Raw genomic sequence first — 13,668 nt, 5'->3', positions numbered from 1 at the left:
ATAAATATAAATACCCTGGTAGCTCAGTCAGTAAAGAATCTGCCTGCAGTGTAGGAGACCTGGGTTTGATCCCTGGGCCAGGAAGATCCTCTGGAGAAAGAAATGTCAACCCACTCCAGTATTTTTGCCTGGAAAATCCTATTGACAGAGGAGCCTGGCGGGCTATGTCCATGGTGTCACAAGACATGACTTAGTGACTAAACCACCATCAAAATCTTGAAATCTTGTAGAGTCCTTTCAACAAACTCTCTAACTCTCTTTTTTATTTTCTTTCATTTTCACTGGCTTATACACTTGCTCTCCACCATCTTATTCAAAGTTACTTTGGTTAGAAGTAATAGAAACCTATTTAAACTAACTCACATGTAAATAGTTTCTCTTTCTGTATTTCTGTCTCCTTCTTGTCTCTCTCCACCTCACATTATCTGCTGTTTTATGAACATAATTTAAAAGGACTACCCCATAGCTGCCAAATTTAAATATCCTCTGAGTTCGGATACTAAAAGAATCTAAACGATATCTTTGAATACTAATTCTGAACTCTTTCAAGATAGAGAACATGATGGCCCAGCTTGCTCTGGTTTTCTCTCCTGACCCAGACAGATTTGGTCAGAGGATCAGAACAAGCAGTTGTCAGAGAGAATGGGGTTGAGTTGTTGACCCAAAAGCTCATTCTTAGCTTTATTCTTCAGAATGGTAGTCCAAACTTTATTTCTCTAAACAATTTCAAAAAATCAGTCCCATCAGTCTCAATCCTTTCAAGTACATAAGAGTGTGGGCTTCTGAAAAAAAAAAAAAAAAAAGTGGTGGGATGGGAAAGAGTTGTGAGTAGTTTTTTAAGGATTTTTTTGGTGGGGGGAGGGTGGTGGAGTAGGGGAACGTTTCAAGAGCCTGCAGATTGTGATGAAGCTTATCCCAAGGCAATTGACTGAGGTCTGCTATCTCATAGAATTACTGATGGACACAAATTCAGCTCCATCCACTTCGGTAGATGGGCAGTTCACAAAAAAAGTCACTGCTATTAGTGTCTTTCAGAGAAGTGTCCAAATAATGTAATATCATTTCACAGTTATTAGCCTTTTCTAAGTTATTGCACTTTGCTCAGTCCTGGCAAGAAGCCCGTGTCCTGGAGCAGAACTCAACTTTTAAACACTGTAGTGATTGTCCTATTTTAAATAATGGATTTGCCAATAAAGACAAAGGGATTTTATGACCCTTAAAGAATCATTCACTTATCTATTTTAAATGTTAAGGGTTTAATGCTCTGGGTTGATTAAATCAATGTCAGGGCAGTGATTTCCCTGCAGGTGTCAGAAGAAATAGTGAAGCTACATTTTAGTCTTTTGAGCTCTATTGTTTATGAATCTCCAAAAATCCAAAAGAAAAATTTCAGTATAATAGAAGAGTATCACTGTGGAAATTACTTGAGGGGAGAGAGGATATGTTTGTGAAGCATGGAGGGAACCCATAATGTACAGTAAAAGGATAACATCTGTTATTCTAAAATCTTCTTGTGTCTTCTAATGATGTTAGGTCTCTTGTCAAGGGCCTAACTCATCTAACCCTAGATATAATTAGATCTAATTTTTAGATATAATTAGATCTAAGCCTAATTAGATCTAATTATATCTGAGTAATATTGGGAAAAGTCACTAACCCTTCCCTACTCTTTATTCTTGACTCTCAAAGGCTATTTGGCTATACAGAGGTATAGTGGATACTATAGGCAGAATACTGGAGTGGGTAGCCTTTCCCTTCTCCAGGGGATCTTCCCAATCCAGGGATTGAACACAGGTCTCCTGCATTGCAGGCAGATTCTTTACCAGCTGAGCCACCAGGAAAGCCCATACAGAGGTACCAAATATTAAAAATCATATTGATATCTTTCAAGAAAGGCATGGTGAGCACCTAGAGATGGCAATCTTACTTCTTGTAAAAAATGTATCATCATAATCTAGAAAAGTCAGCCTAAGATACCTCTGATTCACAGCCTCTATCTACAGCTGACTGAGCACTGAGGTCCACCCTTGAACTAACCTGAGTCCATTACATGCTTTCTCTTGGGAAAGGGGAATTAACAACACAGGGATGGATGCAGTTCCTCTAGGACAGCCATAATGGAAAGTCACATTGATCGCAAGGGTTTTTGGCAGTGCCTTCAGGGATAGCTATGTCCATGTGGATGAGTGGACAGAAAAATTGTCTTCTTAGAGGAAAGAAATAAGCAGATGTCTAACAGGGGTCCCCAACCTCCTGTTAGATCTAACGCCTGATGAGCTGAGGTGCAGCTGATGTAATAATAGGAATAAAGTGAACAGTAAATGTAATTGCTTGAATCATCCCCAAACCATCCCTCCTACCAGAGTCTGTGGAAAAATTGACTTCCACAAATTTGGTCCCTGGAGCCAAAACCAAACTTTTTGGTCTAGAAGATATGCAAATTGAAGGAAAGGAAAAAAGGGAGAGAAAATTCCTGGGTTCTTGACAGCTGTCCTCATGAGATGTGCATGTCTGTCTCTGCTCAGTCACTTCAGTTGTATCTGACTCTATGCCACCCTATGGACTGTAGCCTGCCAGGCTCCTCTGTCAGTGGGATTCTCCAAGCAAGCATACTGGAGTGGGTTGCCATGCCCTCCTCCAGGGGATCTTACTGACCCAGGGATTGAACTTGTGTCTTCTGCATTGCAGGCAAATTCCTTACTGCTGAGCTATTGGGGAAGCCCCACCTTAAATTTTCTGAGATACCCAGGATCATTACAGTAGAGCTCACTATATTAAGTTAGCATGAGTCAGTTTCTAGTTCTCACTACTGTTAGCTTGAACACTCTTATCTCTACGTCTTGATTGAGACACGTGTTAACTGGAGTGTCATTAGAACAAAAGGAGAACAAAGATGTACTACTACCGGCCAAATCAAGTCCCACCATTTAGAATAACTACAAACAGAACTGGTAATCTGAGTCAAAGGATTTTCAGCGATACTGCGAAATTTAACCTTCATGCCATTCTAAGTAAAACTCATTTTGCAGATAAGGAAAAGGAAGCTCAGAAAGGTTAAATAACTTCTCCAAAATTGCATAAATTATATGTGACAGAAACACAGCTTGACTGAAGTCTTCTTTCACAATCCTGCATTTTCCATGGCATATTATCCCCAGGTAAATTCAGTAACCAAATGCCAGTTGCAGAAAAGGAATTCCTGCTATCTTATTAGCTATAAGTGTTAACCAAGGCCTCCAGCAATCTCCTAATTGTTCCCAGCTGAACCAGTCACTAGCCTAGATGGATCCAGGTGGTTACTTGTTCTCTCTGTCTCAATCCTCAGCTGTAAAACACAGGCAAGATGGCTGTGAAGATGAGAGATGAGTAAAAAGGGCCCAGTGCTGTATTTGAAATGTGCCCAGTATACTCGCATTACTGTGGAGAACAGCTTTTTCCCAGTAAATGGAGCAAAGGGGAGGTGTATCCAATAGCAGCTGCCTTCTGCTTTCAACCCTGAAATGCCTTGCGGTAGCAAGACCAGGTGAGTGCTTACAGACTTCGGAAAAATCTGCCTTTCTACCTAATGAGTGGGTTTTATGCCTCCCCAAACTCAGCAATTATTTATCTTACCTTAGAGGTCTTATCTTAGTAGTGTTTCTTTTTGAGTCCTGGCTGATGAATGACATAGATTCCCAGTTTCTGCTTTGGCTTATCGTACATGGCTTGGCGTTTGTGTGAGTCCCTGTCCCAGATGAATTTTTGTCCTGAAAGACCAACCAGGACTCTAATCTGACCTGTCCAAATTCTTCACTGGGTAATTTTACTGACTTGGCTTTTTGAAAGTCACTTTCATGTGCATATTTCATGTTCCTACTCCATTATTACCTTTCTTGAAGCACCTTCTAATCTTTATTTTACTTTGTGAAGTCATATTCTGATCACTTTCAATCTCACCCAAGCCATGTAGGTATCATAGATATTTGTCTTGACATTTTTAGACATTTTCCCTTTTATCTCCCCTAAATACTGTTATGAGCAAATTTATACCAGGAAAGCATTTCAAACCTGCCTCTTGTTTAGTCTTTTTTTTCTTCCTCTTCCTTTCTACAAATTGCTTTGTCGTTTTTGTTTTCTTTCTTTTTTTTGCAGCAGAAACTATTCCCAATTTGTCAGTCACCTTCATTTAATTTCTTATGTCTCTCACTGTAAAACATTTGAAGTACTTTGTGTAAGAAACCCTAGATAAGTTGAAGAGCGTGACCATCAGGGCACCACAGCGTTTGGCTGAGGCATGTGCATGTGGGAAGGTTCTCAGTCTCTTCAAATCTTGTTTATTTCCCCAAACCCTGTGAAGTAACTAATGAACATCAAGGAAGAGTCAGTAAAATCTACTTAATGTAATCTCTTGATTTCTTATTAAGGTTGCATTATCCCCTCCCAAGAAGAAAAAAGTAGGGTTGTAGTGTCATATTTTTGGAAAAATAAATCAGAGATTTCCAGAGTTTTGTTCTGAAAGCAATAGCAAGATCTACTCAGTTCTCATCTCTGCTGCCTCTTGCCAACACAGTGGACCTGAGAAAAGCTTCCCACTGGTTGAGTTTGCATTAGAAATGCCAGTTACTTGGACCTTGAGCCCAACTTGGGAACAAATCTCAGATGTCTTTTTAAAAAAGGAATTAAATGTCAACTTGTATTAAGTCTTTGTGTGAGTCTTAACCTTGATGTTAAAGGTCATACTTCACTTGTTTGGGGAGAAAAACATGCCATTGAAGACATCTTTATAAAAAAAGCCAAGCTGAGAGCCTGTACTAGAATGCAGAGGTCGGTGTATGAGGGACTGAAGATCTGTCTTTGGTGACTGAGTAGAACATAAATTATTTAGATTTTTTAGATTTGTTTCTTTTGTCTTTCGGCCACCATGGTCAGGGCCAAAGGAAAAAAGGGGGCAGTATGTATACATCTGGAAAAATGTGGCAGGTCAAGGTAGAGAGAGGTCTAGTTCTGTACCCTTTCGACTGGGGTCAGTGGACCCCGGGATCAGTGATATTTAATAACCAATCAGAAAAGTTGAAGGTTCCCATTTCTGCATTTAAATTCCTACATATTATATATGGGTCTTTAGTGACGTTTCATTAATCACCGTATCCTGGTTTCAGCCATGCTTATGGGCAAAGGATGCTTGGGTGAAATGAAACATATTGGAGGTGGGGGGTCCAGCATGCAGAGAGAGGCAGCCCCCAGGGGAGGAGAGCACAGAGCCATGGGACACAGGAGACAGGATGGATTTGAACAGCATGTATTATCATTCCTAGAGGATTTGTAGAACTGCTTGCAAGGAACTTGGGAGAAAAACTGCTAGATTTTCTATAGCTATATAGGATGGGGTCAGACTGTTAGCCAACGCTTGAAAAATATACTTGATGCTGGAGACACGAGAGCTTTTAGATTGTACTCACTAAGTCCTTTTTAATTGTACGGCAGTGGGTTTCTTTAGCCGATATGACTCTATAGAGATCTGATATATGGAGATATATTACTCTTCCTTCTTTACTCTCTTGATAATTCTGCATATCTGCTGTACTTTCCTTGCAGTCTCACCTATAACAGGATCTTTATCTGGGTTTCCACTGTACATGTTTGGATTCGCAATTCAGCCAGGTAGATCCCTCAAGGAGAAGTCCAAAGGAGAGACACAGAAGAGGTAGAAAAAAATAAAGGAAAGTAAAGGAGGAGAGAGATGGAGGATGGGAAGATGAAGCAAAGTAGTAGGTTAAACTGTTGCTGAGGCTGGTTTATGCAGCACTGAACACTCTGAGCATCTCTGGAGTTGAGACAAGCCATTAGCATCATCTAATTTAATTCACTGTAACCAACTGTCACGTGACAGTGATGTGGTCTTAAGAGACAACCTTTCTGTTGGGCTGTTTCATTATTCAGAAACCAGCGGGGACTGATTCAAAATGTCACTCCAAAGAGTCATGTCACTCTTAGATAAAGGACACACACACAGATGGATATGGTGACATGTGCCTTTACTTTCCATGTCTAAGCAGAGTCACTGGGTCATGCACAGCCACTTCATCCCAACTCCACTGCTCCACCATCTAACAATTAGCTAACATGTACTGAGCACTTACTAAACTCCCAGCCTTGGGCTCCCTGCTTCACCTATGTCACTTCATCCCACCTACAACCACTGAGGGAGGGTGTGCTATAATTATTCATATTTTAAATGAGAAAATCAAGGTTTAGAGAGATTCTGAAACTTGTTCATTGTCCCAAATCATGTGTTAAGGAATGAAGACTCACAGCCAACCTGTACTGCTAACCCTGAGCTCCACGCTGTCTTCCTCCTGCCATGTTTTCTGATTCCCCAGCTACAGTGACCTCTTACCTTCCTCTTCCTCTTAATTCCCTTGCATGTGCTTTGCTCACCTCAGCTGGGCTCTAATTTTTCAGATTGCTGCCTGAGTGCCTGAAGCAGGGCACATTTTGCACATCTGAACTTCATCCTGCTGATTGATACAGGGTTGGCCAAAAGGATCATTTAAGTTTTTCCATATGATCTTACGGAACCATTTGGCCAACCCATTATTTTCTCTCCAAAGAGTTTCTGGGTGCCATCAGCAGGCGTCTGCCTACCTTCCATCTCTCATCAGTGTTGATGTGCTCAGGGAAGGAAAAAACTTCATTAATAGGTTCAAAATCTGGAAATCTAAGGATGTTGTCAGAACTCTTCCCTGATACGGTGGTTCTTCAGATGGAGCAGTTTATTTAAATCCTTTGGGCATCTATTTCTTCATCCATAAAATGAAGCAGACATATTGCCTACCACAGTAAACTACCCTGTGGAACCAAGGAGATGGAGCAAGAAAAGTTGTTTGTAGACTTATGCCTGACCTAAAAGTGTATGCTCTAGAAATTTTAGCTGTTATTATTATTAATTACAGAAGGTTTTTAATCTCCATTTAGCAGAAGAAGAAACTAATATCCAGAAATGAGGTTTCTTGCCTCAAATGGTACAGTCTCTTGGGCAGAAATAAAGGCTTTCATTCACTAAGCATTCCCTGCACATCTACTGTGTGTCAGGCTCTCGGGTATATGCTAGGGATACTCAGATTAATATGAACTTATATTGCATTTGCTTTTTCTAGTGTGGCACATTTTTCTAAGTGTGCATGAATACTCTCAAAGGGGAAAATGCTGAGGATCCTAGAGAAGAGTTGTCATCTCAAGGTCAAATGGTAGATGCTGTAGACAGTGTGTACAGAGTACTAACTCAGACACCCTAACGCCTAAGCTGCTACCCATTTCATCCCACTAAGCTGCCTTCAGCTGAATGTAATTAGGAAAGTATATCTTTGGAAAATGAATACCCCTTATACAATGTATTCTAACATCAACTATAAATTATTCTCTCCATCAGTGCAGGAAATTGGGTGTTGACTGTGTTTAAGTTACAAACAAGAATTGATTTAAATTCTACTTGAGAATATCATTTAGGCCTCCCTTAAAAATAAGTCTTAGGCCGAGAGTTTAGAAAACTTGGTTATCGTTTAGTTTTCTCCTAGTTACATTGCTGCCTGAGCTGAATGAACAGGTTTTTATTTTTATTTTTTCCAGGTACAAGTGGGATGTATGTGCATGTGGAGAGGGGCTGGTTGGGAAGGTGCATGTTAAGTCGCTTCAGTCGTGTCTGACTCTTTGAGACCCTATGGGCCCTCACCCACTTGGCTCCTCTGTCCATGGGAGTCTCCAGGCAAGAAGACTGGAGTAGGTTGCTGTGCCCTCCTCCAGGATATCTTCCTGACCCAGGGATCAAACCGGCGTCTCTTATGTCTCCTTCGTCAGCAGGCGGGTTCTTTACCACTAGCGCCACCTGGGAAGCCAGGTTGGAGAGATAGGGAGTGGAAATTAAGCCAGGATGTTTATACACTGCCTTTCCTGCTAGCATTGTCTTTATACTTTATGATTTTATTTTATTCTTAGTTCTTTGAGATATCACCACTTAATAGGGAATTTTCATACCCAAGGAACACAAGAGGACTCATCCATATCCACCGGGAATGTACTGCTTCTTAGGCTGCCCAGGTGTTACACATGGGGTCCCAGCTCTGAGGAAAGGGGCAGAATGAGCGGCTTCAGGAGTAAGTCAGCAGGGAGGGGCCTTTCTGTCTCTTGTCACCCTTCCTCTTCTGGCTCTGCGGCTCTCGTCCTGGTGGGACTTGACATGAGACGACAAGCAGAGAGAGAGTTGAGAAAGATGACCCTGGGTAACGTGAGGTTGAAAGAGAAAGGAGAATTGGAAAGGTGACAGTTCGCTATCTCAGCGGTGAGAGAGCCACAGTAATACTAAGAGTGGCTCCCACACTGAGTGCCTACCCTCTGCCAAGCATTGTTCAGAAGTTATTTCTCATACTTGCAACAAGTGAAGTGTGATATCTGCATTTTAGTGATGAGGAACTGGAGATTCAGAGAGGTTAAGTAAGTTACCCAAGATTAAACAGTATATGTCAGGGCTTAGATTTAAATTCATATCTGTCTCTAAAATCTATACAATTCATACATGCTATGCTGGGAAATGTTATGAAAGGATATAGAAAGTCGATATTTTTATCAGTTACTGCCTGTATTCGAAACTCAAAAATAAACTTATTTCCTCCTCTGTAAAACAAAGAGATTTAGGTTCCATCTAGAAGCATAATTTTAGACAAACCGAAGCTTAACACCCTTTGACATCTGCCTTGGCAAAGAACACATTATAATGTTCCAAAAGAAACCTCATCTAATTCTCAGTAAATAAAATCTTTGGATAAACAGAATAAATAAGATAAGCACAAGAGCCATGCAAGATTCTGCAAGTGCAGATAAATAACTATAAGTAGAAGAGTAAATTTCAGTTTCTTGAGATTTATGAAGCCTAAGAACTAAAATAGAGATAGATCTTTGGATGTCGTGGCCTGACAATAAATCACAGAGAGGAATGGCTGGGAGAGATTTTTTTAAGGTCATTATTCTAATGCATCTACTTCACCTTCATGTCCCCAAGTCATCTTCCAGGCTCAGCTTAAACATGGTCAGCAATGTGGAACACACCATTTATGGAGAATTCTTGCATTGAGCTCAACTCACTGCCATGATAAATCATAGACAATAGAGTGCCTAAATAATTCATTTTAGTTGAGCAGTGTTATTCATTTGGCAACATTTCTGGACTCCTAACAAACTGAAATAAAGAGGAGAAAAGTCTCAAACATCTCAGTGGAATGTTTTCAAGATAATGTATAATCAGAATAATTAATGCAAGTGCAAATGTGATATTAGTTTCTATATACATTAACCTTGTAAAATGAATCGTAATTGTAATGTCAAAGCTTGGCATCAAAAGAAAGGGACAAAAAGTCTCTTGACAATTTTTTTTTTCCAATAGGATCTAGGCTAGTGTTTCCATAAGATTTAGAATCAAAAGTATTTTTTAGGCTCTAGCTTTTTCATAAAAAAAAGCCACCTTTTCTTGGATGTATTGGTTTGGCAGAAAGAGTGCATTCAGTTCAGTTCAGTCACTCAGTCGTGTCCGACTCTTTGCAACCCCATGAATCTCAGCACGCCAGGCCTCCCTGTCCATCACCATCTCCGGGAGTTCACTCAGACTCACATCCATTGAGTCCGTGATGCCATCCAGCCATCTCATCCTCTGTCGTCCCCTTCTCCTCCTGCCCCCAATCTCTCCCAGCATCAGAGTCTTTTCCAATGAGTCAACTCTTCGCATGAGGTGTCCAAAGTACTGGAGCTTCACCTTTAGCATCATTCCTTCCAAAGAAATCCCAGGGTTGATCTCCTTCAGAATGGACTGGTTGGATCTCCTTGCAGTCCAAGGGACTCTCAAGAGTCTTCTCCAACACCACAGTTCAAAAGCATCAATTCTTCGGTGCTCAGCCTTCTTCACAGTCCAACTCTCACATCCGTACATGACCACAGGAAGAACCATACATAGCCTTGACTAGACGGACCTTGGTTGGCAAAGTAGCGTCTCTGCTTTTGAATATACTATCTAGGTTGGTCATAACTTTTCTTCCAAGGAGTAAGCATCTTTTAATTTCATGACTGCAGTCACCATCTGCAGTGATTTTGGAGCCCCCAAAAATAAAGTCTGACACTGTTTCCACTGTTTCCCCATCTATTTCCCAAGAAGTGATGGGACTGGATGCCATGATCTTCATTTTCTGAATATTGAGCTTTAAGTCAACTTTTTCACTCTCCACTTTCACTTTCATCAAGAGGCTTTTTAGCTCCTCTTCACTTTCTGCCATAAGGGTGATATCATCTGCATATCTGAGGTTATTGATATTTCTCCTGGCAATCTTGATTCCAGCTTGTGTTCTTCCATCCAGCATTTCTCATGATGTACTCTGCATAGAAGTTAAATAAGCAGGGTGACAATATACAGCCTTGACATACTCCTTTTCCTATTTGGAACCAGTCTGTTGTTCCATGTCCAGTTCTAACTGTTGCTTCCTGACCTGCCTACAGATTTCTCAAGAGGCAGGTTAGGTGGTCTGGTATTCCCATCTCTTTCAGAATTTTCCACAGTTTATTGTGATCCACACAGTCAAAGGCTTTGGCATAGTCAATAAGGCAGAAATAGATGTTTTTCTGGAACTCTCTCACTTTTTCCATGATCCAGCAGATGTTGGCAATTTGATCTCTGGTTCCTCTGCCTTTTCTGTAATCAAATGACTAAACATACTTGGATAATGTAGAAGGAATGTATTTCCTGAATGTTGTACACTGAATGGAGCCCCTTCAAAATTCACGTTTAAGTCTTAACCACAATGTGACTATGTTTGGATATAGGACCTTTAGAAAATAGTTAAAGCTAAATGAAGTCATAGGGTGGAGCTCTGATCTGATGAGATTAGTATATTTATAAGAAGAGCTATCAGGAAGCTTAGTTTCATTCCTACTCCCCCAACCCCCAAACACACACACACTGAAGAGGGCCATGTGAGTACCCAGTGAGAAGGTGGCCATCTCTACACCAGGAAGAAAGCCCTCACGAAAAACTGAGTGCTGCCCAACCTTGATCCTGGACTTCCCAGCCTCTAGAACCCTAAGCAAATTAGTTTCTATTGTTGAAGCCAGGAAGGCTGTGATACTCTTGTTATGGCAGCCCAAGCAGGATATCATTGTTCATCATAGATTATATATTTTCTCATAGCATTGCAATATAGTCGAAGATCTCCTCCTGTTTACTTCTTTGGCCGCACACATCTTCCCATTCTGTCTACACCATTATTCACCTCCCACATCACGTTGATAGATTTTTTTTTTTTAACTTTTTGGTGTATAGTTGATTTATAATGTTGTGTTAGTTTCAAGTGTACAGCAACATGATTCAGTTTTGTATATTGTTGTTGTTCAGTAACTAAGTCATGTCTGACTCTCTGCCAGCCCATGGACTGTAGCATGCCAGGCTTCCCTGTTCTTCACTATCTCCTGGAGTTTGCTCAAACTCATGTCCACTGAGTCTGTTGCCCTCTTCTCTATCTGCCCTCAATCTTTCCCAGCATCAGGGTCTTTTCCAATGCTTGGCTTTCTGCATCAGGTGGCCAGAGTATTGGAGCTTCAGCATCAGTCCTTCCAATGAATACTCAGGGTTGATTTTCTTTAGGATTGACTGGTTTGATCTCGCAGTCCAAGGAATTCGCAAGAGTTCTCTCCAGCACTATGGTTCGAAAGCATCAATTCTTTGGTGCAATATATTCATTTTTTTCAGATATAGGTTTTTCCCATATAGGTTATTACAGAATATTGAGTAGAGTTCCCTGTGCTATACAGGAGGTCCTTGTTGATTATCTATTTTATATACAGTAGTGTGTGTATGTTAATCCCAATCTCCTAATTTATCCCTCCCCCCACATTTCCTCCTGGGTAACCATAAACTTGTTTTTGAAATCTGTAAGTCTGATTCTATTTTGTAAATAAAATCATTGATATCATTTAAAAAAACTAGATTCCATATATGAGTGATATCATATGGTATTTGTCTTTATCTGTCTTGCTTCTGTTCTTGGCTTCCAGTCGGACTGAATTATTCTAGTTCCCTAGATCTATACTTTTGGCTTTCTCACTCCCAACCACAGATACACTTTCTGTAGTAATCATCTTGATCATTTGAAAAATCAAATGCAAGTGTAAGCCTGCTGTCTGACCCTCACTGGAACTTGACGGCACTTTGGGTTCAAGCCAAAATCTTTCAACTGAGCCTCTGGCCCTGCAAGTCGGATTTGCTTCCTGCCTTTCCCCTTGTCTTGCCCTGTGACTCTGGAACTCCCTGCTCCATTCACACGAAGCTCTCAAGTGTCTCTCCTCCCTGTCTCCTAGGTCTAGTGCTCCTTTGGCTAAATAAATAGAAATAAGACATGCTATTCTTACCTCCTGAAGAGATGATTCTTCCCTTGTACTTTTCCTTCCTGGCCCACATCACAGTTTTTCCCTGATGTTTTGATTACTCTTGGGCTTTCCATTCAGTTGAAAATTCAGAGGCTGTATAAACTAGTCTCTACTGTGTTCCAAGGGTATCACCCAAAGTCTGGCATATAATCATTCGTTTAATAAATATATGCACTCGATTAATTGCTCTTACATCCTTTGGTCTCTCTTCTCTATCTTAACCTCCCAAACATCCTTTAGGTCTTATCTCAGAAAACATTCTTGCAAAGCCATCTGTCCTTCTCCCATGTTAAAATTTTTTTCTTGCCTCTTAACATTTTCTTGTTTGCTTAACCATCCCTTCCACTAAATCCTGATCTAAGGGAATGGACCATAATTTACATTTTTGTATCATCAGAGCCTGGCACTTAGCAGAACCTCAAAAAATCACTTCAAATGTTTGAAGTACAGAGTACAGTACTGTCTAGTGGTTATTTGCTAGCATGCCAATTGTTTTAAAAAAACACCCTAAGTTCTGCTTCTTAAAAAAAGATGCCTTCTGTATGTGGGTCAGGGCTGTGTTTGTGTCTGTGTCTGAAGGAGAAAGCTGACATTGACTGGAATGAGTCCTTGATGTTTTCTGTGGCTTCAGACCCCTGTTTAAAGAGGCAGAGGCCACCGCTCAGCATATCTGTAAGGTGCTCCTCTGGATGGCTTTATCCTAACTGAATTGCTTTATTCGTTCGACCTCACCTTCCTGTGCCGGATGCCTCCCAGAGATTAGCTATGGTGTCTTCATTAGCTTTTGAGAATATGAAAGCTTTGGCATTGCCTGGCAGAGTTACCCTCTTCACATTCTCCCTGAGGTAATAAAAATGGGGAAGCTATTTTAGGGACGAATGTTCAGTTCAATTCAGTTCAGTCGGTCAGTCATGTCCGACTCTTTGCGACCCCATGAATCGCAGCACGCTAGGCCTCCCTGCAAATCACCATCTCCGAGAGTTCACTCAGACTCACGTCCATCGAGTCCGTGATACCATCCAGCCATCTCATCCTCTGTCGTCCCCTTCTCCTCCTGCCCCCAACCTCTCCCAGCATCAGAGTCGTTTCCAATGAGTCAACTCTTCGCATGAGGTGTCCAAAGTACTGGAGCTTCACCTTTAGCATCATTCCTTCCAAAGAAATCCCAGCGTTGATCTCCTTCAGAATGGACTGGTTGGATCACCTTGCAGTCCAAGGGACCCTCAAGAGTCT

The sequence above is a fragment of the Budorcas taxicolor genome, chromosome 7 (genome assembly GCF_023091745.1).
Source record: "Budorcas taxicolor isolate Tak-1 chromosome 7, Takin1.1, whole genome shotgun sequence".
In the NCBI taxonomy this organism is placed as follows: Eukaryota; Metazoa; Chordata; class Mammalia; order Artiodactyla; family Bovidae; genus Budorcas; species Budorcas taxicolor.
The sequence above is the reverse complement of the archived record's forward strand: the minus strand, read 5'-3'. Positions refer to the sequence as shown.